The sequence below is a fragment of the Leptodactylus fuscus genome, chromosome 5 (assembly GCF_031893055.1).
Source record: "Leptodactylus fuscus isolate aLepFus1 chromosome 5, aLepFus1.hap2, whole genome shotgun sequence".
NCBI lineage: Eukaryota > Metazoa > Chordata > Amphibia > Anura > Leptodactylidae > Leptodactylus > Leptodactylus fuscus.
This window is the reverse complement of record NC_134269.1, coordinates 187850493-187875298: the sequence shown is the minus strand read 5'-3', so window position 1 is coordinate 187875298 and position 24806 is coordinate 187850493. Positions and strand designations below refer to the sequence as shown.

General features: G+C 42.3%; 1 protein-coding gene across 4 annotated transcripts in view; it reads left to right on the top strand.

Annotated features, from left to right (window-relative positions):
* Positions 1-24806, top strand: part of SGCD (sarcoglycan delta) — a 514319-nt gene that overhangs the window by 326696 nt on the left and 162817 nt on the right. The window contains exon 1 of one of the 4 annotated variants that reach the window (XM_075274922.1): positions 21218-21333. The exons of the other annotated variants lie outside the window; for them this stretch is intronic. The gene's annotated coding sequence lies outside the window, so the exon portion shown is untranslated. Of the gene's footprint in view, positions 1-21217; positions 21334-24806 lie in introns of those variants that run through there. 4 annotated transcript variants of the gene reach the window in all.

Sequence of the window (24806 nt, the reverse complement as noted above, 5' to 3'; positions counted from 1 at the left end):
CATTTCAGTTCAGGAACTTAGAGTTCTTTGGTTTAAAAACTTTATATAAAATCTAATAAGCCCAAAAACTGTGTTTTGATCCAGTGACCTTTTTAAGCCTTTGTTCGCACTGCCAGTGGCCATCCAGGAAAATTTAAGATGTGTCTTGTATAAGTTTATTCTCCTCATCCTATTAATAACACACACAACTGGGTTGCTTGGAAGGGATAGCTTTCTGCCATGTACGACTCTCAGACACCAGAGAAAAATGGACCAGCCCCCTTGTAGGTTTCGGCCAAGAAGGAAACAGCGCTCGCCCGATAAAGATAATAGGTACTCCTTTATTGACACACAACGCGTTTCAGGCTAAACAGCCCTTTCTCAAGTGTATACATTAGCCCACTGTGGAATGAAATGTATACACTTGAGAAAGGGCTGTTTAGTCTGAAACGCGTTGTGTGTCAATAAAGGAGTACCTATTATCTTTATCGGGCGAGCGCTGTTTCCTTCTTTGCCGAAACTTACAAGGGGGCTGGTCCATTTTTCTCTGCATCTCTACGTCTGAGTGACGCCTACAGCAGCTGCCCAGACCCTTAAATTAGGGTGTTACGAACTTCTTGAGTGTTGTGTTACTACACAACCTCTTCAGGTGAGGGGGCATTTGTCCCAACCTAAATTAGCCCAATTTTGTGAATTTATTGCACGAGGATCCGCTCGGTGTGGTCTCTTCTCAGACACCAGAGGATTCCATATTGCCGGTCTTCTGTTTTCACCACTTTTACCTTTTTGACTAATGCCTTTAGTTGAGGCTTGGAGGTCTGAACCTTTTTGGAGGTTTTCTCTAGGTTGATCCACTCCATTGCCTTTTGGATAAGCTCATACTGCCATTTGTTGGGACTTCTATATGATGATCTATCCCTAGATCGGTTGGTTGGGGTCCAACACTTGGGACTCCCACAAAATAAACTAGTTGAAGAGGCCATAGCATTTAGGTGAGTGCAGTGACCTCTTCTCTGCATACTAAGCGCAGTGTCTCTACTGTACTATGAGAGAGATTAACGTGATGTCATCCACATGGGCACTGCTTGTGAGCACTGATACCTCTACAGCTGATCAGCAGAGATACCAGATGTCAGACCTCAATCTAAGGCTAGACCATCAGCAAGTAAATCCTTTTAGAGATATCTGGAATTGGCCTACACCCCCTCCCAATTCAGAACACATACACAACCCATTGGGGATCGAAAGGAATAGTTGTTGGTCAAGTATGGCTACCTTTACTCTTGGACAACAGAGTTTCCTCCTTTGCTAGTCTTACATAGATACAATTTTAACCTTTTTTACCTATTGCCTTTGGTTGAGGCTTGGAAACCTTTAGTTCTTTAAAGGTTCTTCTCTGATGGTCTGTGGCTTCTTAGATGAACTCTTGCTGTGCATTTTGGTAATTTTAGTTGGCTAGTCTTCACTGATCCAATTTTTCTCCCTTTAAACACTGCAATTGTAGTGTTCTATTGGGAACACTACGAAATACAAAGTTGCATTTGCTTGTGGATCCAGCTTTGATACTACTTTGCATATATTTATTATACATATGTGCCTTTAACGTAGTACACCATTGGACCTGAAAGTTGAACACTTGGTACCACCCTGACTTGGGCACTTAAGTAGAAAGTGACTATTGGTTGATCACTTCCTCCTTGGAAGAGTAAGTGAGGTAGCCTACCAGCTAAGAGATAAGAGGTGGCTGGTTAGACTTGCCTGCAAGCTAGCTCAATGGCAGTTATAGTGTTCTTCTGTAGTCAGGGTATGGGAATGATCCCTAGTCATTTGTATATTGTGTTTGTGAAGGTTAGGTTACATGCACCTCACCCATGGGACCCTTTTTGGATCTGTACCCAGCAGCCAGGGCATTGCAGATGCTTTGTGTATTTAGTAATTTCAGCACACTGATAAAGATGAAGACTGAACCAGCAAGGAAGACATAGACTGCCTCCTGAGGAGTACAGGTTCTGAGCTGTACCTGTTCTTTGTAAAAACCATGAGTTCCTACATTTTGTAAACCTGAGTCTTATTTGTGTACCTACCATCACAGGCACGCCAACCTTCATCAGGCTCAGGAAGGCATACTACTATTAGGGAGTACCCTGATTGAAGCCCTACTACCACCATCAGACACTCTGCAGGCCCCCTCAGCACTTCACCAGCCTTGGAGGAGGGATCTGGTTGAGATCTTTTCTACCATGACCACAAGGACCACTACTCTTAACCTCATGGCCTTCCTCCTACTGGGCAGTTGCACATTCAGCCGATCATCAGGCAGCTTCTATAAAAAGAAGTTATTGAGATGACTCTTGGACGTTTGCATCAGCCAACTTTCTTCCTGCAGTAATAAACAATTCCAAGTCTATGGTTTGTGATTACTCCCATTCCCTTGGTCTATTTTTACCTTTCAGTTGAAAAATAATAAACCACAAAATCTGTTCACATCTCCGAGGGAACAAATAATTTTCATATTGCATTTTATTGCACCTCCCAATGGGAATTTTTATACATTTTTGATTCACTTAGATGTCTTTTAACAAAAAGTACCAAAAAAAGGAAACAGTAGAAGTTTTGTTCGGTAACCTGACAGGCGTCTGTAACGCACAGAGCAGTGAATGCACATCAGACCTGCCGGCTCGCTGTGTTAGTTAGCGTTTCGATTGTAGCGGAGCAGACTACACTTGTTAGTGCAGCCTTTGTCACATTAAATATATGTAATGCGTCCAAAACACAGACCAAGAAAAGGCAGAGAATGAGCTTTTTACATTAGTGACAGCAGGTAGACACAGTGGAGTCAGCCAGGGACACGGCTTATTCTGCTCCGTCCTCTTCTTTGACAGCGCATCTTGCATGCTGATTGCGACATGATGTCAGACTGCGAGCTGCTCGCTCCCTCAACACTATCCGTAACAGCGAATGAGTAACCACAAGAGACAGCGCCTGTACAGAGCCGGCTCCTGTGTGTGGGACTGCGTCACTTACCGTAGTCTGAAGAGACAGCTGGAGGAAATTAACTACTTCATTATTAAGGAAACTAGATTCAATCTGGAGTTTCCAAAATGGCAGTGTTTTTTAGAGGCGGTCCCGTCTATATGTCCCATTAGGGTATGGGAATGCCATAAGTGGGCATAGGACCCCACTGTATGAGTCAATGCAAAAGTTCCTAGTTCTAGCTGACACTAGCCGACCATAAACTTCGTTACATGGACAGCTGTCATCTGCATAGATGTAATACTACAGTTAGTCAGGGAACGTGTAGAGCCCACACCAACACCAAGTCAGCTGTTTGCCGGTGGTGTAAGAAGTCGGAGCTTTTGGTGAAACTATCTAAAATTTTTACACTCTCCTCACGGCCGCCAGGGCTGTCATTCCGAGGCATTGGCGCAGCCCCACTCCACCTACTCTTCGCGAGTTCCTTCAGGATTTCCTCCTTATCCGGAGAATGGAGGCACTGTTTGCCGAGGACTCTCCCGACCCCTCCAGGTTTGAACAGCTCTGGCGGCCCTGGGTGTTATTGCAGGAGTCTTCTGACTTTTCCTCTTCTTTTTCCTGAGGGGGGGCCCAGTTGTGTTCCTGACCTTCCCTATTCTTCCTCTTCTCATCTCTCCCTTCCCGGTTGCCCTTCTTGCTTTCTTGTCTTGTTCCCCCCCCTTGTCCGTGTTTGTGGCTCTGTCGTTCTGTTTGTATGTCTTACCATTTCGGGGCCTTGCCCCCTCTGCTTGTTCCCTTTCAGTGCTTTTTTTTTTTTTTGCTGCTTATATTGGTTGACCAGTAAGGTCAGTTCGTATTTTGTCTATATTTTGTTTTAGTAATGATTGTTCCTTGTATTATACTGTGCCTTATTAATTGGGGGTGTCCCCCTCGTCTGCTCACGTCGATTGGGGCCTGCATACCCCATTTGCAGATTTCCTTGTTTGTTTTTGTTTTTTATTTACAAAACCTTCAATAAAACCCAATTACACGTAAAATTTTTACACTATTTCATTCTACTCAGAAAAGTTGAGTAACTTTGTAAATGCTTTCCATTCACATACAGTACAGACCAAAAGTTTGGCCACACCTTCTCAATCAAAGAGTTTTCTGTATTTTCATGACTATGACAATTGTAGATTCACACTGAAGGTATCAAAACTATGAAGTAACACATGTGGAATTATATACTTAACAATAAAGTGTCAAACAACTGAAAATATGTCTTATATTCCAGTTTCTTCAAAGTAGCCACCTTTTGCTTTGATTCCTGCTTTGCACACTCTTGGCATTCTCTTAATGTACTTCAAGGCTAAAAATATTGATGACCTATCCTAAAGATAGACAACCACAAATCTAATATTAGTGACACCCACCACCCCCAGCGATCAGCTTTTCAGCAGTTGATACACAGTGAATGGAGCAGGAAGCAGACAGCTCCATTTTTTTTGCGTAGTGGCAGAACCAACTTACTGCAGCTTAGCACACATTCAAATAAACTGTAACTGAACTGCAGTACCTGGTCTGACCACTACATAGAGAACAAAGCTGGCTATTTCCTGTTCCTCTATATCAGAATCAGAGAACAGCTGATCGGTGAAGATCGCTGACTCCCACCAATCTAGTATTGATGACCTATATTTACAATAGGTCATGAGTATTTTTAGACTGTAGAATGTTGCAGGATAATCTGTTGGTGGCCTATGTTTGCTCTATAGTCAGACACTGCATCAAAAATCGATTATTACCAAACTAACTTAAAAGAATTCCATAAAAATTGAGACCGGAAAGTTACTATGTGACTGTAACAACCTCTATCTTAGGTCAGATATTCATACACATTGTGACTTAATGTCTTAACTTTGTGTTACTGTAATTTCAACTCCCGCATAGCACTTAACTCTAGTAACAGGGAATCGTATACATATCTAAAATTAGCTTTCAATGTGAATGGAGAATAACATCCTGGAACTCAAAAGTACTGCAAGATAAATAGATAACTCTGCTCTTCTTATTGTATGAAAGTACATTTACAGAAAATCCATTTAAAGGGACTCTATCACTAGATATACGTGTTACGAGCTAAAGATATGCCTGAATTGCCTTTAAAAAGGCTATTCAGTTGCTGCTATTAGTTTGTAAAAAGACCCCCCGTTTTTTTCTTACCTCAGAAATCGATATGCAAATGAGCTTGATCGTGCACAGTGGGCATTCTGTGCACCCCTTAGCGTCATAGCTTCTGGACACCCACTGTGGTCTCCAAGCCCTCCTCCTCCTGCTTGTTCACCACTTCCATCGTTGGCGGTTTCTATTGAAATAACGCGTGTGCACAGTGCTCCATCCAGCACACTACTGCGCACGCTCCAGTGCCATTTTCTCGTAGAGAACATTGTGAGCTGGTGCTGGAGCATGCGCAGTAGTGCGCCGGAGGGAGCACTGTGCACACGCGTTATTTCAATAGAAACTGGTGACGATGGAAGCGGTGAACAAGCAGGAGGAGGAGGGGGCTTGGAGGCAGTGGTGGGCATCCAGAAGCTATGACGCTAAGGGATGCACGGAACACCCACTGTGCATGATCAAGCTCGTTTGCATATCAATTTCTGAGGTAAGAAACAAAAACGGGGGGGGGGGGGGGGTCTTTTTAAAAACTAATAGCAGCACCTGAATAGCCTTTTTAAAGCTCATAACACGTACAGTTAGTGCCAGAAATATTTGGACAGTGACACAATTTTCGCGAGTTGGGCTCTGCATGCCACCACATTGGTTTTGAAATGAAACCTCTACAACAGAATTCAAGTGCAGATTGTAACGTTTAATTTGAAGGGTTGAACAAAAATATCTGATAGAAAATGTAGGAATTGTACACATTTCTTTACAAACACTCCACATTTTAGGAGCTCAAAAGTAATTGGACAAACATAACCCAAACAAAATATTTTTATTTTCAATATTTTGTTGCGAATCCTTTGGAGGCAATCACTGCCTTAAGTCTGGAACCCATGGACATCACCAAACGCTGGGTTTCCTCCTTCTTAATGCTTTGCCAGGCCTTTACAGCCGCAGCCTTCAGGTCTTGCTTGTTTGTGGGTCTTTCCGCCTTAAGTCTGGATTTGAGCAAGTGAAATGCATGCTCAATTGGGTTAAGATCTGGTGATTGACTTGGCCATTGCAGAATGTTCCACTTTTTTGCACTCATGAACTCCTGGGTAGCTTTGGCTGTATGCTTGGGGTCATTGTCCATCTGTAATATGAAGCGCCGTCCGATCAACTTGGCAGCATTTGGCTGAATCTGGGCTGAAAGTATATCCCGGTACACTTCAGAATTCATCCGGCTACTCTTGTCTGCTGTTATGTCATCAATAAACACAAGTGACCCAGTGCCATTGAAAGCCATGCATGCCCATGCCATCACGTTGCCTCCACCATGTTTTACAGAGGATGTGGTGTGCCTTGGATCATGTGCCGTTCCCTTTCTTCTCCAAACTTTTTTCTTCCCATCATTCTGGTACAGGTTGATCTTTGTCTCATCTGTCCATAGAATACTTTTCCAGAACTGAGCTGGCTTCTTGAGGTGTTTTTCAGCAAATTTAACTCTGGCCTGTCTATTTTTGGAATTGATGAATGGTTTGCATCTAGATGTGAACCCTTTGTATTTACTTTCATGGAGTCTTCTCTTTACTGTTGACTTAGAGACAGATACACCTACTTCACTGAGAGTGTTCTGGACTTCAGTTGATGTTGTGAACGGGTTCTTCTTGACCAAAGAAAGTATGCGGCGATCATCCACCACTGTTGTCATCCGTGGACGCCCAGGCCTTTTTGAGTTCCCAAGCTCACCAGTCAATTCCTTTTTTCTTAGAATGTACCCGACTGTTGATTTTGCTACTCCAAGCATGTCTGCTATCTCTCTGATGGATTTTTTTCTTTTTTTTCAGTCTTAGGATGTTCTGCTTCACCTCAATTGAGAGTTCCTTTGACCGCATGTTGTCTGGTCACAGCAACAGCTTCCAAATGCAAAACCACACACCTGGAATCAACCCCAGACCTTTTAACTTCTTCATTGATTACAGGTTTACGAGGGAGACGCCTTCAGAGTTAATTGCAGCCCTTAGAGTCCATTGTCCAATTACTTTTGGTCCCTTGAAAAAGAGGAGGCTATGCATTACAGAGCTATGATTCCTAAACCCTTTCTCCGATTTGGATGTGGAAACTCTCATATTGCAGCTGGGAGTGTGCACTTTCAGCCCATATTATATATATAATTGTATTTCTGAACATGTTTTAGTAAACAGCTAAAATAACAAAACTTGTGTCACTGTCCAAATATTTCTGGCCCTAACTGTATATCTAGTGATAGAGCCCCTTTAATTGGTCACTAACTTTTTAGACAACTTAATTTAATTTAATAGACCAAAATGTAACTATGCTACTATGTGCTTTTATATACTTCTGACAAGCTGCTGTTTAGCTACATTACAACCTGTATTTACAGTCCAATGTCTCAGGATCTCTTATATTATGTCTTCTTCTCGGCTATTTGTTTACTATTTTACAGTTACTCCTGGCAGAATTACATGTACATAAACCAGTAAGAAAAAGCACCAACTAAGTATCAATGTATAAATAACACAAAAAAATCAGTTTTAAATCTAAATAATTTATTGTTACAAAATTTTAAATGTTAAGCATAATGGTAGCAGGAAAACAGAAACACATAAAAACATTTAAAAATAACACGTCAAACAACAAGAGTGGAGGTAAATATAAAGAGGCTCCAATTGCCCACAATATCACAAAATAGGACACCTAATTGAAAAATGTTTGTGGCTTTGCAAAAATCATACCCACATCACCATTGTATAGTTAGAGCATATAAGGTAACAGAATCGATGTGAAGTTACACACACATGCCAGTATTACACATGAGCCAGCTTACATAGAGCAAGTAATATAATGCGTAAACATAGAACTTTGCTCACCAACTACGACCTCCACTCTGAGCCCCGACAGCTGTTTCGCCCCTGCTTTTTCAGGGGGCTGTCCCTGTGATGTGGGTATGATTTTTGCAATGCCACAAACATTTTTCAATGTTTATATACTTATTTGGTGCGTTGAGTATGTTTTGGGTATCTATGTGTTTTATCTAGTATTGACATTGCTTTGGGTTTGATAAACCAGTAATAGTAGTAATGGATAGGGAAGAGGGAAGACTGCTCCTTATTGTACCCAGACCCAGCGAGAAATTTAATATGTGCTGCAACCATAATGGGGTAATAAACAGTAGAAACTAGTAGGACATCACAAATGAAGGCTTATACAGGCACAGAACTGACTTCCCAACAAGAACCTACAGATATTTCATCTTTTCAGGAAAACTCAGGTACCCTTTACATATTGCCAACCTCACCTTCTTGTTTAGACAAAATTTAACCATGATTCCTGTCATGTGACCAAAGAGTGCCAAGTTGTCCTCTGACTACTTCACTAATGTAAGTGAATTGAGTTGCATTGAGATGCCTTGAGTATTTCAAAAAAGTTTGACTCTATCCACTTACATTAGTGAAGGACTTGCAGGACAGAACAGCGATCTTTGGTCGCATGACGAGAGTTGCGATCGGAGTTGCGTAGCCTTTCCCTTAAAGAGATTTTTAAGGATTTTAATGTTGGTGGCCTATCCTTAGGTCCACCATAGGTCCACCAGTAGAGTCCAACACCCTGACACCCTGAGGATCAACTGTGTGAAGAGTCCATGGTGCTTGGGTGAGCACTCCTTTGCCCTCCAGTCCGTTGACGCCATATTTATCTGTAATATGAACCTTCAGCAGCTCAGCCGCATTCAGCAAGCCCCTGGTTGTGCCTCTTTCAAATAACAGAGTGGCATGTAGTGGGGTGCGGGGGTGGAGGTTAAAGGGCTTGTTCAAGATGTGAAATTTTATGGTAATTGCCTTGAAGGGAGTCTGGCACCACTGCTCAGGACATCAATGTCCTTGTTGCTCCAATGATCTCTTTTGTATACTGACAAAAACTTTTTTTTTTCATTTTCTCAACTTTCCAGCATAATTTTTTTGAAAAACTGGGCAACTTCTATAAAAATACTGTGAAATATCACAAAAAAGACCATTCAGACCAAACATCTGACACATAAATGAAGTTCATTCTTGCATTCCCTGTGTTGTCCTGGTTTGCCCCTCGTCCATTCGCCATCTGGTTGTCATTTATAATTCATTGTTGTATTTTTGCACTTTTTCTCCTAAGTGGCCGCAGCAGTGGGCAAATATCTGATGAGTTACCAATTATGTTGTGCAAGGGGTGTATAATGGCCGCAAATGTTTATCCTGCGGGGGTATGCATGCTATATAAGTGGCCGTCTAAGCTGGTGTTTGCATACAAAAAGATATGTAAATCGCCTCTATTCCGAGCTGGACTAAATTCACCCCAGGAGAGTCTTTGTTATGAGTTTTACCTTAAAAGCCCTTGTTTACCGCAAGCTGCCATACCATACTTTACTTTACTTTACGTGACTTAAAAAGGTAGGACATTTCCATGCTTACCGCCATATGGCTGCCCTACAATGCACTGACCCATAACATCACAATATGATGCTAACTTAATGGCAGTATATAGAAAGTGTGAGTACACCACAGCTTCATCTACAATATATAGTTTGGTCAAGGGTGCAGTATTTTTTCAGAAAGAAGAATGGGTAAGGTTAAAATGTAGTTACATCTGCTCTCGTGCCCCAGGGGGTGTTATTAACACATTGTAATTTTCATCTAAAAATTGCAAGTCTAATCGTACTTCATATTTCATAGCTGGCTTATAATTCACGTGAACTGAATAGAAAGCCTAAGAGCAGAGGATTGTATTTCTAGCGTGCATATGGGCCTATCTCAGTGACATAGTAATCTAAGCAGCAATGTGACTATAGGAGTAGTAGTCACAAAATTGAAAGAATTACAAGAACGGAGATGGTATAGTTGTATATATTGTGGGGAAGGTAGCTTGAGGAAGCAGCAGTGGTGCGGACCCAACCAGTCAGAGACAGGGACACAAAATATGCAGCACACAGGTTTATTTAGAAAAAACGGGGAAAATAAATAAACTTTGACTTCAGGCACAGAATGAGCAAAATAATAATAATAGTACAGCCTTAACTTCAGGCAAAACAAAAGAAAATCCTGCTCGTCTGAGCAACTAACTAAACATTAATAATAACCTAAGTATACATGTGGCTTACTACAAGCCACACAAACAAACCAACAGGCACGATATTGTCTCATCGGACCCAGGGTAACAGGACAGACCCAAACACCTCCTCTCCCTCCATGGATCTGCCCTGAAGTGCAGCCTCTACAGCCTTTTTTTGGCCCAGTAAGGAACCTAGGACCCACACCTGGGGCTGAGGCCTACTCTAGACCCACACTGGACCACACATAAGTTAAAAACCTGGGGGAGATATAGTGGGATTCCAGCACCTTCTCACAATATGTTGAGTGACTAGGTGAACAAAGACCATTCACTTTAACATCCAGTATGGTTGGTTTCAATTGTTCTCAGTGGCAAAGGTGAAAGGGTTGTCCACGATTTAGAGCAAACTCCAGGGTGGCTGTAAAAGAAAAAAGACATACACGATGAGTAAAAGAGTAACAATGTTTAGAACTTTTAACTTTCAGGCTTCATATCTCGCCTTCCACTCCAACTTGAGACTACCATCATATTATAGACAATCATCTTCGCTATCTCATACATACATTTGAGTTGCAACTATTTAACATATAAGTAGCTATGCAGAGTCTTGTCATGGAACTCTTTTGCTCCTAAAAATCTAAATTGAAATTTTTATTATTTTGTTAGTATTTTGTAAATCCACATTTGGCTTTCAACTCTGCCTGAATCGTATGTCAAATGATTGCAAGTCAAATGTATGAGATAGTCAAGATGACTGTCAATAAAATGATGATAGTCTCCTACTCTAAGCTGTAGTGGATGGTGAGATATGGAGTCTGAAAATCAAAAGTTCAAAACATTGTTATCCTTTTACTCAGTGCACCCAGCACATCAGTTTTGGTCCCCTTTCCCTTCCCTGCCAATACTCACTGCATCAGAAGCGGAGAGTCTCTTGTGACTGCTGAGGCCACTGATTGGTTGCTGGGAAGGGACAAGTGACATCCCTCTTATATCTCACTGTTTCCATTGTCTGCTGAGGACACTGATTAGTGTCACTAGTATTGCTAGCCTTTGTGCTTCAGCATCAACCCACTGGCGGTACCTGGAGGCTGGGAGTAGTAGTAGGGATAACAGGTGTTGTCAGCAGTGACCAAATCCCCCTGGGCTGTTACAGAGCTGAGGGGGCCTGCAGGTAAGTAATAATGTCTCTAATAGTTCTCCCGTATCACTTATTTTTGATATTTCGCCTCTCTGAGCCAGATGGAAGGGTCCCTTGATGGTGACTGCAAGAGTAATCACTAAACATAGGTTGCAGATGAAAACATGCTATAACTTTTGAAACTTTTTAGTGGTGGAACAGTGTTGTCTGCTTCCTGCTCCATTCTCTGTGTATCAGCTTCTGAGAACAGATGATTAATGGGTGGGGGACGGAGTATCAGACCCCTAATCATTTGATACTGGTGACCAGTTCATAGAATAGGTCATCAATATATTTAGTGTAAAAAATACCCTTTATCGATCTGTTCCCTACAAGATAGAACAATACAGATATGGTGGAATTACAGCCAGGATAACTTAAGCTATAATTTCTATGAATAAATCTCAAAACGGAGGAAAAATAAACTTTGCTATGTCATCAGATGCCCCCTATACTTTGATAAACAGTTGGGACCCTTTGCCCTCAAAACGTTGCCAGTGTTAAATCTTTTTTGGAAATGTTAGTATAGCAGTAGGATAAACACTAAGATCAACACCTTGTAAACATAACTATTGACTTTAATTACACACTTAACTGGGTGCCATCTTCTAATACATCACAGTGGGCACAGTAGGGCACAAGACCCAATCCTTTCCACCTTATCGTAACCATGTTTGTTCTCCTACAGTCTACATGTTGGATTCCCTTCGATAACACTATTTTGTCTTCCCTTAAACTGTGTTCCTTGACACAAAACAGTTAACCAAAGTTTATTTTTCCTCCGTTTTGAGCTTTATACACAGAAATTATAGCTTAAGCTCTCCTGGCTGAAATTCCACAGCACCCGTATTGTTCTACCTTGTAGAGAACAGTGCATATAGACGATAGCAGCATGCTGTAAGATAGTGATAGGCTTATCAGAAGTCTCTAATGGATTCACTTGCTTCTACTTATTCCGCTTCTTCTGCACCAGCCTTTTCTAGCCCATGTTCCTGTGGTCTTCAGTAATTAATGTCAGACGAGGGACTTGCATTATAAGCTGCGCTTTTCTTCATTCCCTTGACCCTGTCAGGCTCTGTTTAATCTCCCGCGAAGCGGCTGCAGATTTCACTGTGGAGAAGATATAAAAAGAGCCTTCTCGATGGACGCTGTACAACAGTAGTTTCGCTCAGTTCAAAAACGTTGTTGGGCTAGTACAGGGATGTGTAGTGCTTGTTATCATCTGGAGAGATAAATCGATATGTAAATTCGGTCTGCTGTAGCCAATTCTCAGAAGTGACTGGTTGGATCTCAAATGGATGAAGAGCAGAAGTAATCTTTAAGAAATTTACGGAAGCACCGTGGTTCAGATATGTTACCGTATTAATATTCATGGATCGTGGCCTCGAAGACCTGTTTCCTTCTGGTGTTAAAGATGTGGTAAACCAAACATTGGCGACTTCTAAAGAGGCAGTTTATAACAGGAGGAGCTTTGTTTGGCTTGTATGTATGGAGATATTTCTGGAGTTTTCAGGCTTGCAAAGGAGAGAAGAGGGTCCAAACTGGGTTCAGGGGGTTTTAAAGCAAAAATCTTGTTTATGGGGTCAGTCTATGATTGTCTAAATAAGTTTTTTTGTGATTGTCGCAGTATCTTTGTGACAATGAGGAGCAAGAGAATGGAGACCTGCAGCCTTCAGTATAGCCAATTTGTCCTCTTCACCAGGAGTTAGCCCCTTTCACTGCCCTAGGCCACCAGGGATGTTATTAAACCTCTCACTGTCCTAGGTTACTAGGGGTAAGTTATCCAAGGTCAGATATTGGTATATTATCTTTATCTAGTATAAAGCACCCCCCAACGATCAGCAGGTCTCAGCAGAGTCTACAAATCCAGAAGCAGAAAGCTATGTACAGAATTTAGTGACCATGCTATGCTATGGATTGAATGGGAGCTAAGCAGCAGTATCCCGACAGCGCCACTACATAGTCTATGGAGCCATCTGCTTACAGCTCTCGGCACTATGCTCACACCACATCTTATATTATTGACCTATCCTAAGGATAGACCATCAGGATCTGATCATTGAAAAGTGAAACCTGTCCAAAAGAACACCTCTTTCCCCAGACCACATTTTCTGTGCTGGATTATCTATTTTCCATAATAACCAGATTCTTTGACAAGACCATCAGTTTTGAATGTTCGTCTCAAAGATGTTTCACTGTGTAAGATAAGAAATTGATCCTAAACCAGAAGTGTGGTGGACCCCCATGACTTAGAACCTCACGTAGATCCTGGACAGTGTTTTTGTGACCCTTTTAGGACATTGTTCTTCAAACTTTTGCTCTCCAAGTGAGGAGAAACTGAAATATCCAGCACATCCTGACAGCCCAAGTATAGAGTTACGTCTCAAAGCTTAGAAGATTGTATGCCAAATATTCTCAACTCAATTTTAAACTTTCTGTAATGTACGAATTCTGACTTCTGTTATTACCAGATATTCCATCCATGTAGTCCTCCGTACCATTTATCTTCTATATTCCATTAGCATCCAGCTTTGAGAACAGTGGGACTTTGAAGTTTGAGAACCCAGAAAAATGACATAGTGAAAATGTGTTGTTCCATCCATAAAATGATCGAGCTTTGCCGGGGTAGACCATCTCCAGACTCAAGTTAATGTTCTCTTATTCGTACACTAGTTTCTGCCTCGACAAAGACATCGTAGATTACATATTCACTGCTACATGAAAAATGATTATAAATTACTTGTGGCAGGAAAGGAAGAGGATTTTGTCAGTTTAATGTGTTCTCTGCCATTTTGTTGACGAGCAATGAATTGGATAATACAGTACAATAAAAGAAAAATCCATTTCTTTAGACTTGTGTTCTTTGGAGAGTCGGCTGATGTGGTATTGTCCCTACTTGGTGATATACTTATACATTCTGGAGGGATATCAAACATCTTTCTCAATCTAAGGCTCTGTCACTTCAAGAAGCAAAGTTTTATATAATATATTGTGTGTTACTTCTCACTTCTCAAGACCTTGGATTGTAAAATCTGATTAAATGGGTTGTGCACTTAAAAAAGGAAAGAAGGTACATCTGGACATGACATACATTTGTGACCTATAGGAGTCTATAGTCTATCATCTTGTATCTGTGGTGCACTGTGTGCTGCAGCCGCTGTGACATAAGAAGTCAATGCTTCCTGTGATGACATCATGATATCCAACTTGCTGAACATGTGATTTACGCTAGGTTTACATATTATTGTCCATTCTTCTGGTCCATTGGAAGAATGAAAAAACAAACACAATTGAATCCGTTCTCTGACAGACAAAAATAGCATCTGAGGGACCCCACTGACGATACTGTGGTCCGTTGGGTATTTGTTGCATGTCTGGGGTTTTTTAACTGAACTCGGCTTGCAAGAATTTTTTATCCAGCAATTTACCATGGGCACTGTGATGCAGAAGTGAACCCAGGCTTACTTCTCAGCAAGACCCACCCTCCAAAAGGCGAACAGGAAAATACTAGCACCTCCGCCTGTTACTGTCATGCTATTCTTCACTTCAGCTGATTTGGTATCATCATCTTCCTGTCTCCTGCTAGCTGTGCCCCAGTAGACTGTCAGCCATGCCCCTTAAGAGGACATTTCTCCACTTCCACCAACTCAAGCGCTTTAATAATTTACAAGACTCCAGCACAGTTGGAATTTCTTGTCTAGCCCACACCATTCCCCAACAATCAGTGCTGTTAGTTTTGGTGCCTGATATGCTAACTAGACTCTCTAATGGCAAGTGGGTGATTTGAGTCAGAACTCCAATCAGAGGCTGTAAGAATTCATAACCGCCCCTTTTTCCTGTTCCTGCATGACACCACCCACTTGACATTAGTGAGTGTAGTCAGCATATCAGGCACCAAAACTAACAGCACAGATTGCTCAGGAGTGGTGGGGACTAGAAAAACAATATTTTTTTCATATTTAAGAGGCAGGGCTTGCAGAAAAAAGAAGCTGTTTGACAGATGGGACACCACAGCATCTCATGAAGCACTAGTGTCATCCTTTCAGAGAGGACCTCAGAAGTAAAATGTGGCTGCTGAGGAAAAACCTATATCATGTCCATAGGAATGTTGATAATATATATTTTTTTTCCCAGTGGACAGCCCCTTTAAGTACAAGGACAGAACTAAGTAAAACAACAGAAGAAGAGAGGCAAAATATAAATATAGTAACTAAGACAAGGGTCAGAATGGAGGCAGGAAAAAGATCTACACAAAGGAAATACAGAATTTTAATCTCAGGACAATCCTAAAAGATTAGCACCCACCTTAAAAGGATCCTATCATTAAAACTCAATTTTTTGTCCCTAACATGTAGGAATAGAAAGGCTATACTTCTCCTACCTTTAGAAGTCTTCTCCGCACCGCCATTCAGTATAAATCCCGTTTTCCGTCTATATGCAAATGAGTTCTCTCGCAGCACTGGGGGCAGTCCCCAGCACTCAAACAGCACTGGGGGCGTCCCCAATGCTCAGAGAGAACTCTCCAGCGCTGCCTCCATCTTCTTCAGGAACGGGCTCTCTTTGCGTCTTCTTCTGGCGCTGGCAGTCAAACTTCTAGGCCTCTCTAGGCCTTTTTTAAGGCTATTCCTATGTGTTAGGGACAAAAAATTGAGTTTTAATGATAGGATCCCTTTAGACAGTTGTCTCTGGCAAATATACTGCTAACCTTAAATGTATTTTATAAGGAACCTACCACATCTACAGCATCATAAGCTAAATACAGGGCATTCCCAGGATATTGGGGAGCCCAAGAGGGAGGTCACAGGAAAAGACTCAGGAGGGGCTACAGGTTGTGCCCTGTGCATCAGTATTCATGTCCTGGGCAGCGTCTAAACTCCATCCGATTGCTCGGAGACGAGTGGTTGGTAATTCATCATCTACATGAAACAAAAAGCATCCTGGAGTAAATTCACTGACAACAGTAGATGAGACAAAAAAACATCTTTGATGTCTTAGGGGCTTTGTTTGTCTTATCTATGCACAGTAGGGGTTTATTCTAGGGGTTTAATCTACGAGTTAATGCAGATATCAGCACAGTATTGTGTCCGCTAAGCCCAAACTAAGCTGAAGATATCAAATTTACCGTTAAAACAATACTGTTTGCAAATTTTATAATTAACTTTATTATCCTGATTTCCATCTCATTTCCCGCTGCAAACCCAAGCAGCTGTAATGGAAGCCGAACCCAATATTAGACAGCACTTTTATGTTATGATAATGCTTGTATACAGTTCAGGTAGGTCATGCATATTTCTTATATAATGAGATTTTTTTTTATTCTGGTGAACGCTTTGATTTGGCTGTACTGTAGTAAATTACATTATGTTTTTGTGTTTTCTGAAAACAATTTAAAGACCGGTTCATCCTAATATAAAAAATATCATTACCAAGATAATATAATCTGCCTTTCTCTATTTCTTAGTTTTCTATGGAAAAGCTGGGTAACAATCATAGGGTCATTATTATAGTTTCCATAATGGGTGTCGAAAAGGTTTTTTTTATCTTTGCAAACAGAACTGTGGAGTCAGTAGGCCGAACCTCTGACTCCTCTATTTCTCCATGGACTGACTAGGACTTCTGCATTGTGCCATGTGGCACCCGGAGATAGGAGGGTAAGCCAGTTTAGGCAGGTTTGCTTTTCCACCACCACCCCCCCCCCCCCACAGGGAATTCAATGCCAGAAAACAGGGTAAAAATCATTGAAATTGGGGCATATTGGTGATTAGATGTGTTGTAAGGCCAGCCCCTGCCCTCTAGGTACAGCCCCAGAGGACTGCTATTCCCATTTCCCTGTAGGCAATGTGGTATGAAGCAGTAAGACTGCATAGATTGGCATTATGATGTCATCACTACAGAATTGTTTGCAGTCTCATAAACCTCAGCGAATCATACAGAGATTCACATAGTGGTACTTAAACATATGGACTCCACATTTTTCTGATTCTTGTTATCTAGCTTCCTGAATATCATTGATGTAGCGTGTTGAAAGTAATCACTTAGAAATGATCAAAGGTTGTTTTTGAAAAGGGAAGTCAATATTTTTTTACCATGTCTTTATGAGATTTTTGTGTGCATACCCTTTAACATCTAACATATGTAGTGTCCCAGTAGGGCACTACTAACCGGGGTATTCTGTTTTCTATAGCAGGATCTGCACATAGGCGCTCTTATCTTGAAGTTTGTCCTGTATCTGATATTGTATTGTGTTTTATTCTTGATTCTTAATTATGTAATTTTAATTGTAGGGTTTAACCATCTGGGGCTTGAGAGGGAAAGAGTTAGAGTTTAGAAAGAGAAAGAGTTAGAGCTTCCCCTCACCCTTAGGGAGCCTTCACACATAGTATACGCTCCGCTCATTTTGAACGTAAAAGTAATTCAGAATGAGCGCGTAAAAACCAGCTCCCATTGACTTGAATCGGTGCCGGCATACGAACGCTCCCCATTGACCACGCGCGTCTCATATTGAAAGCAATAGGGAAAAAAGCCTCCCAATATTATCTCCCTTAGTGGCCCCTTCACACAGTATTATGTCCCTTAGTGGCCCCTTCACACAGTATTATGTCCCTTAGTGGCCCCTGCACACAGTATTATGTCCCTTAGTGGCCCCTGCACACAGTATTATGTCCCTTAGTGGCCCCTGCACACAGTATTATGTCCCTTAGTGGCCCCTTCACACAGTATTATGTCCCACTGTGGACACCCATAAACAATTATTATACTCAGGGGTCCTTACAGACTCCAGAGTATAATAATCGGAGACCTGGGGGAATAATAACAAAAAAAAAACCCACTGTTGCTTACCTGTCCCCAGCTCCTATGCTGTCGGCGGCTGCTCTCGTTCTTCTTTAATGAAGTCGGACGTCACATGACCCGGGACGCAGGCCGGGATCATGTGACGTCAGACAACTAGGCCTGAGGCTAGGTCAGACAACTAGGCCTGAAAAGACCCCCGAGTATAATGATAGTCTTTGTGGGGCCCGTGGTGTCACTTACCGATCCCGGCCCAGCCAGGATCGGCAAGTAAATAGGGCCCGTTAAAAAAAAAAAAAAAAAACGTAGCAGAAGCGGCTGTCACCGGGCCCCCTAATGGGCCGGGCCCTGTGCAGCTGCTTCTGCTGCCTCTACGGTAGTTACGCCCCTGGCTGCGGTGTTTCTGCTGCAGACAATCCACAGCATTTACGCCATGTGGGGCTTGTGCTTCAAAGGGTTTTTTGAACACTGCAGTCTTTTCATTATATTGCAGATAGACCATTCACATAAATTAGACTAAGCTGCAGAAATCCCTATAAAAGTTGAACCCATAAGAGTTTTGCTGAGCGCCTGTAATGCAGCGATCTGTGTTGCAGTGCATTCTGGGAGAGTTCATTTTCCCTCCATCAAACTGGAGGATCTTTTTACTTGCTAAAAATAAGATTGTAACTCTGTATATCAAAATTTAATGATGACAGAGAGGTTCTGGGCACTTTTAAAGGGCATCCGCTCCCATTTATATTCATTTCATAATGTCACTTTAAGAAAGAGTCTGCCATTCATTAAGGAGAGATAAGATGATAAAACCTGGATACAACGTAACACACTATAGAATAAAAGCGGCTTCCCTTGAAGGACGGAAAGAGACCTCAAGAAGTCAAGCAGCCAAAAAGCACCCCCCCTTTACCACCCCCCTGCATGTAATGAGCGGCAAAGTACAGAAGATCAGACAGGTGACAGCGCCACTTCTTAATTGCCCAGCAACGCCTCGCTGATTCCGACGATAAACAACCTTGCATTACAGACCACTGCGTTCAGCGACGAACATCTCCAGCCTCACGTCTCAAGACTGTTGCTGAGAAAAACGTGTCCTTGTTGACCATAGCAACCAATCAATGTCCATGTTTTATTTTTCTGGTGCAGTGTGTTTTTGGTTGCTATTGGTACAAAGGCACAAAAAATGGTTCTAGCAGTGACAATGTTTCCCATAGTAACCAGGTTACAGCTTTCACTTTTCCCGAGGAAGTTACTATCGGTAACACTGAGACTTTTTGTTAGAAAACTTTATATATATACTTTATAAAATAGGGACAAACCATGTGGCACGCTGTGACAGAGTTACATAAGTTATTGTCCTGCCCATGCCCTCTTTAACCTCACTTCATTCCACTTAGTCCATTTGTTCCCCATACTGTAAGGCTACATGGACATATGTAAGCCAGGAGGGGGCCAAATTCATAGCGGAATGCATTTGAATGACATCGCCCGAGTGATACCCCCTGCTCTACAACTTGCTCTATAATCATCGGAAAAGGCACGAGCCTCGGCCTGCACTCTCGGTCATGTGCATGAGGCCTAATTGTACCGTCTTCTGTGTAAGATACAGCGATGAAGCCTCCTTAGTGTCCCTCACACAGTACAGTGTCCCCACAAAATATAATGCCCCATTAGTGCTCTCTCAAAGTTGCATTCCTCATAGTGCTCCCACATTGTGTAATGCCCCCATAGTGCCCCACACACAATGTAATACCCTATTAGTGGGCTCACACAGTATAATATCTCCATAGTGCCCCACACATAATATAATGCCACATGCGTGGCCTCATATAATATAATGCCCCATTAGTGCCCCCCACACAGTATGATGTCTCATACTGCGCCACACAGTATAATATCCCCATAGTGCCCCACACACAGTATAAACACTGACTAGTGGTCTTGCACAGTATAATGACCCATTAGTGCCACCACGTAGTATGATGCTCCATTAGTGCCCTCATATAGTATAACACCCCGAGTTCCCACCCACACAGTATAATCTTGCCGTAGTGCATACATACATTATAATACCCTCTAAATGGCTACCCACACAGTTTACCCATTAGCCTTACACAGTATAATGCCCCCTTAGTGCCAGCACATTATAATACCCCATTAGTGCCTATGCAAATTATAATACCCCCCAAGTACCCACAAATACTGAGTAATAACATGATAGTCCCTAGGTTTAGGACACGTAACCATCAGTCCATAAGATCATGCTGTGGTTTAGTGTTCCACATTTACTTGCCTGGGGTCCTTTGTAAGAATCGGGGGTGACATCTGTATAGAGCAGGGGTCCTCAAACTTTTTAAACAGTGGGCCGGAGGCAGAGCAGGTCGCACAGACATCGGGAGCGGTGCCCTCCAATAGGTACAGTGAAGTGCGCTCCATGGCCTGGCCCGAGCTCCCCAGGAGCTTCATGATAAATGCACGCCTGCCGGCGTTGTCGGCGGGGCCAGACAGAAGTGCTTGGCGGGCCGCATGTGGCCCTCGGGCCGCAGTTTGAGGACCCCTGGTATAGAGTCTGTATAATAGGTAACTGGCAACCTATGAAGGTGATCTGTGAGTACGATTAGACTCATGTGATGGTGCTAAACTGTGTACTGCTCTGCAGAATATGTTGGTGCTATACAAGCAGCACTAAATAAAAGCACATGAGACGTGACCAATATTTCCCTGTAATTGTATTATAGTCAGGGAGCAGATATCCTTTCATAATGCGACTTGCCGGGGCGCACTGCCTGACGCAATGCTCTGCTTTTGTTTCTGGTCTGTTTATTTCTATGTTAAGTATCATTATCTCAGGCCCTGGGGGTATTCAGGAGGAAGAAGAGGAAGCCCAGTAATGTAAAACATGTGTTCCCCACTTTATTTCAGTGAGCGGGAGCCGCTCAGATCCTGGCAGTGTATCCATGTAATAGTCAGGCCGCAAGGCTTCAATAGAGATGAGGTAGAGAGCAGTCCAGGAAATTCTTAGGGGCTGGGCAGGGTTTTGGCTGCAAGTTTGTGACTGGAAAATGTGAGACAGAGACAGTGCAGGCATCTGAGCCGAGGCCTGGCTGACTGGGTACACAGAAGTCCGGGGAGACACTTCTCTCCCTGCTATGTTGGTGGCGAGGGGCTTGTTTATGTCCGGATATTGAGAGGTAAGGGGAATATCCAGCGTCACTCTGTAGTAATCTGAGTGAGCAGCTTAAAGGGAATGTCCAGGATAAACAGATTGTCTTTGGGTAGGTTTGGGGGTCTGGACTGCGCTTTTCAAACATCTCAAACTATGGGTGAAGAAACCTGCGGTCTGAACTGAATGACATAAATCCCAGGTTCCTATTTTTGGATCTCTTCAACCCCCCAACTTGATCATGGACCCTCAAAAAGACTTCCATAATCCCATATACTTGTATGAGTATTTCTGTATCACAAGTATGGACAGGAATAGGACCTGCTCAATATTTTACAGATGATTTCTACGGCCCGGGGATTGATCTGTAAAAACTTTGGACGTGTGTGTGGGGTTATAGAAATGAATGGGTCCATGTACTATCCACAATTGCGTATCCGTAACTGGAGGCAATATACTGAAAACACCTATGGTCATGTACATAGGGCCTTACTCTGGTCCCCAGAATGTCTGCGCCTAGTTCATAACTGCATTTTATTGCTTTACATTGCATTTTATATTACTATTTTATGGTATCAGTTTGGATATTCTGATACAGTTTGGCAGTGATATGTAAATAAGAGATTCAATAAGCATATTTTTGACTGTGTGCATTTATTTGCAAAAATTCTTCATGCTCTGCTAGAAATTCTGGGAAAGAATATGCAAATAAGTCCTTATATAGTTCTATATATAGAACTATAGATCAATGTATCAATTTCTAAGAAACCTAGTGACATTGCTAGGGATTAAAGTCAAATCAGAATATCTCTTCCAAAAGTAGACATAGTACCCCTTCTGACCCTCTTGTATGGCCTCTCACCAGGCCATACCAGTACCCTGCTTCTAATGTGGTGCAGTAACCCAGAAACAGCTGCCTATGGATGGGTCTCTTGTCATGTTGGAGGAGATATTCTGGTTTGACTTCAATCCCAGGTCATGTCACTAGTTTTCATAGAGAATCAGGCATTGATGTATAGGGAGCTACCAAAAGATGGCATTATAGCAAGTGTTCCTTTTTTTCCATCAAGGAGAACCTATTTGCCTGTTTTTTTTGTATGTGTACCCTAAGACATTACAATATTGTGGTATGGTTATAGCTTATGGGCGGTATTCACACTGTGGTTTTGGCACAACTTTGCAAAAATCATTGTAAAACTCTGTGGTGTTGCCATTAAAAACACAAACAGTTGCCTCAATTGAATGATAATCACAGAAAACACACACCAAAACTACAGCATGAAGGCTCAGTTTATTAGTAGCAAATGTACAACATATTTGTCTAGATCAGGGGTGCCCAATACGTTGATCGTGATCTACCGGTCGATCGCAATGGACGTATGGGTCGATCGCGGGATGCAGCCAGGGATCCCCGGTGTCTGCTTGTTCACAGTGCAGGATGAGAGTCGACTCTCAGCCTGCGCTGTGAACAAGCACTCCGGACACTTGTAGGCCGCTCTTAGGGTTGGAGGGGGTCGGGGTGCTGCTTGTTCACAGCACAGGCTGAGAGTCATCTACGGACACTGGCAGGTGGGGCTGCCACAGCAGGGATCCCTGGGCGGCCACAGAACGCCGCTGTCTCCTGCTCTCATGCTCCGCCTGGCCCAGCCCACAGACACGCCCACCCCACCCACAGGCACGCCCCGCCCACAGGCCCGGCCCCGCCCACAAGAAATGGGTCGTAGATCTTTTGACTTGGTCATGTTATAAAGTAGCTCACACGCTGACAAAGTGTGAGCACCCCTGGTCTAGATCTATAAAATGCTGAGGTCAGTTGCTTTTATAAAAAGCCTTCACTAGGATTAGAGACATTTATCAGAATTTACGCAAATTTATATGGTGACAAAAACTGCGACATGTGAATAAACCCCAATCCTCTCGGGCATTGCTCAGGTAAATGTGCATTTTGTGTACATTTTACAGCCGCATCTGCATGGTTAGAAGACGCCGCCGCACGTACATTACAATACAAATACATTACTAAAAGCCCATTTACACAAAATGGTTATTATTCCGATGTGAATTATTGAATTATAATGCGTGTTTTTAACAATAATCAGATAGTAAACATGTATTGTTTGGCGAATTATTACAATAGCTTTACGGTGATATAAAACCACTCACATCACTACTGAACTGATAAGTGTACTGGGAATTGTTGCATATTCACACGCGGCAGATTCGATGCAAACATTTTAGTGATTGAAAAACATCTCCATCCATATGAATGGGGTTGTAGCGACAGCGTATGAGTAAAACAGAAAAATGAATAGAAAGTGCTGAACACAACCACACAAGTGCACGGAGCAAACATCATCATTCAGCGTGTAGCCCGATCAATACCATGGACGTTACATTTCTGCTTATTTGTCTAGATACTCTGTTCAGTCATGGTGCCCCTGGGATAAATAATACCGCCTTATGGCATCAGGGCACGGAGTAGGAAAGCTACCAGGGACACATCTACACAGAGGTTATGTGTTTTTGCAATACTTCCATGGGTAGATAGATAGATAGATAGATAGATAGATAGATAGATAGATAGATAGATAGGAGATAGATAGATAGATAGATAGATAGATAGATACTGTAGATAGATAGAGTTATGGGATGGATAGATAGATAGATAGATAGATAGATAGATAGATAGAGTGAGTTATGGGATAGATATGGGATGTTAGATAGATAGATAGATAGATAGATAGATAGATAGATAGATAGATAGAGTTATGGGATAGATGGATAGATAGATAGATAGATAGATAGATAGATAGATAGATAGATAGATAGATAGATAGATAGAGTTATGGGATAGATATAGGATATTAGAAGGATGGATAGATGGATACAGTTGAGAAGGTTAGAAAAATAGATTGATATGGGATGGTTAAATTGCTAAATACATAGATAATAGGCACCTCCAACTCCTTGCCAGCATTGGGACGGGGACAACATGACTATTCCACAGTGTACTACACTTCTCTATGGCCAATGTGATGCGTTTTTCGGCTTTCTTCTCTCAAGCTGACACCCAGACACCAACCCCAGCTGATCACCCAAAAGCTTACCATAGGCGATGAAGGACATGGACATTTCACTCTCTGCTGAAGTTCACCTTACTGAGGTAGATGATGAGTATACAAGCGGTACAGTACTTCAGTGCCATCACATGACTAAGGACAGGTTGTAAATGGCAGATGGGATAAGGCCCAGTGTAAGATCAAAGGCCGTCTCCGCTGATGTGGGGGATGTATTACCTAGATAGGAGAAAGCTTTCCATTGCCCTCTGTTGCTGACATTTCACAGTTTTTGTTGGTGTGCCATTTAGCCCTTTGGAGCAAGGACCTCACCCTCATTGCACTAAAGAGCTCATTTGCTTATTGACAACTAGCTTTTACCCGCGACTTCGTCTGCGGTGATTTGAGAATTGGGCGGACACAGACGTGTGAAACTGTAAAAGTG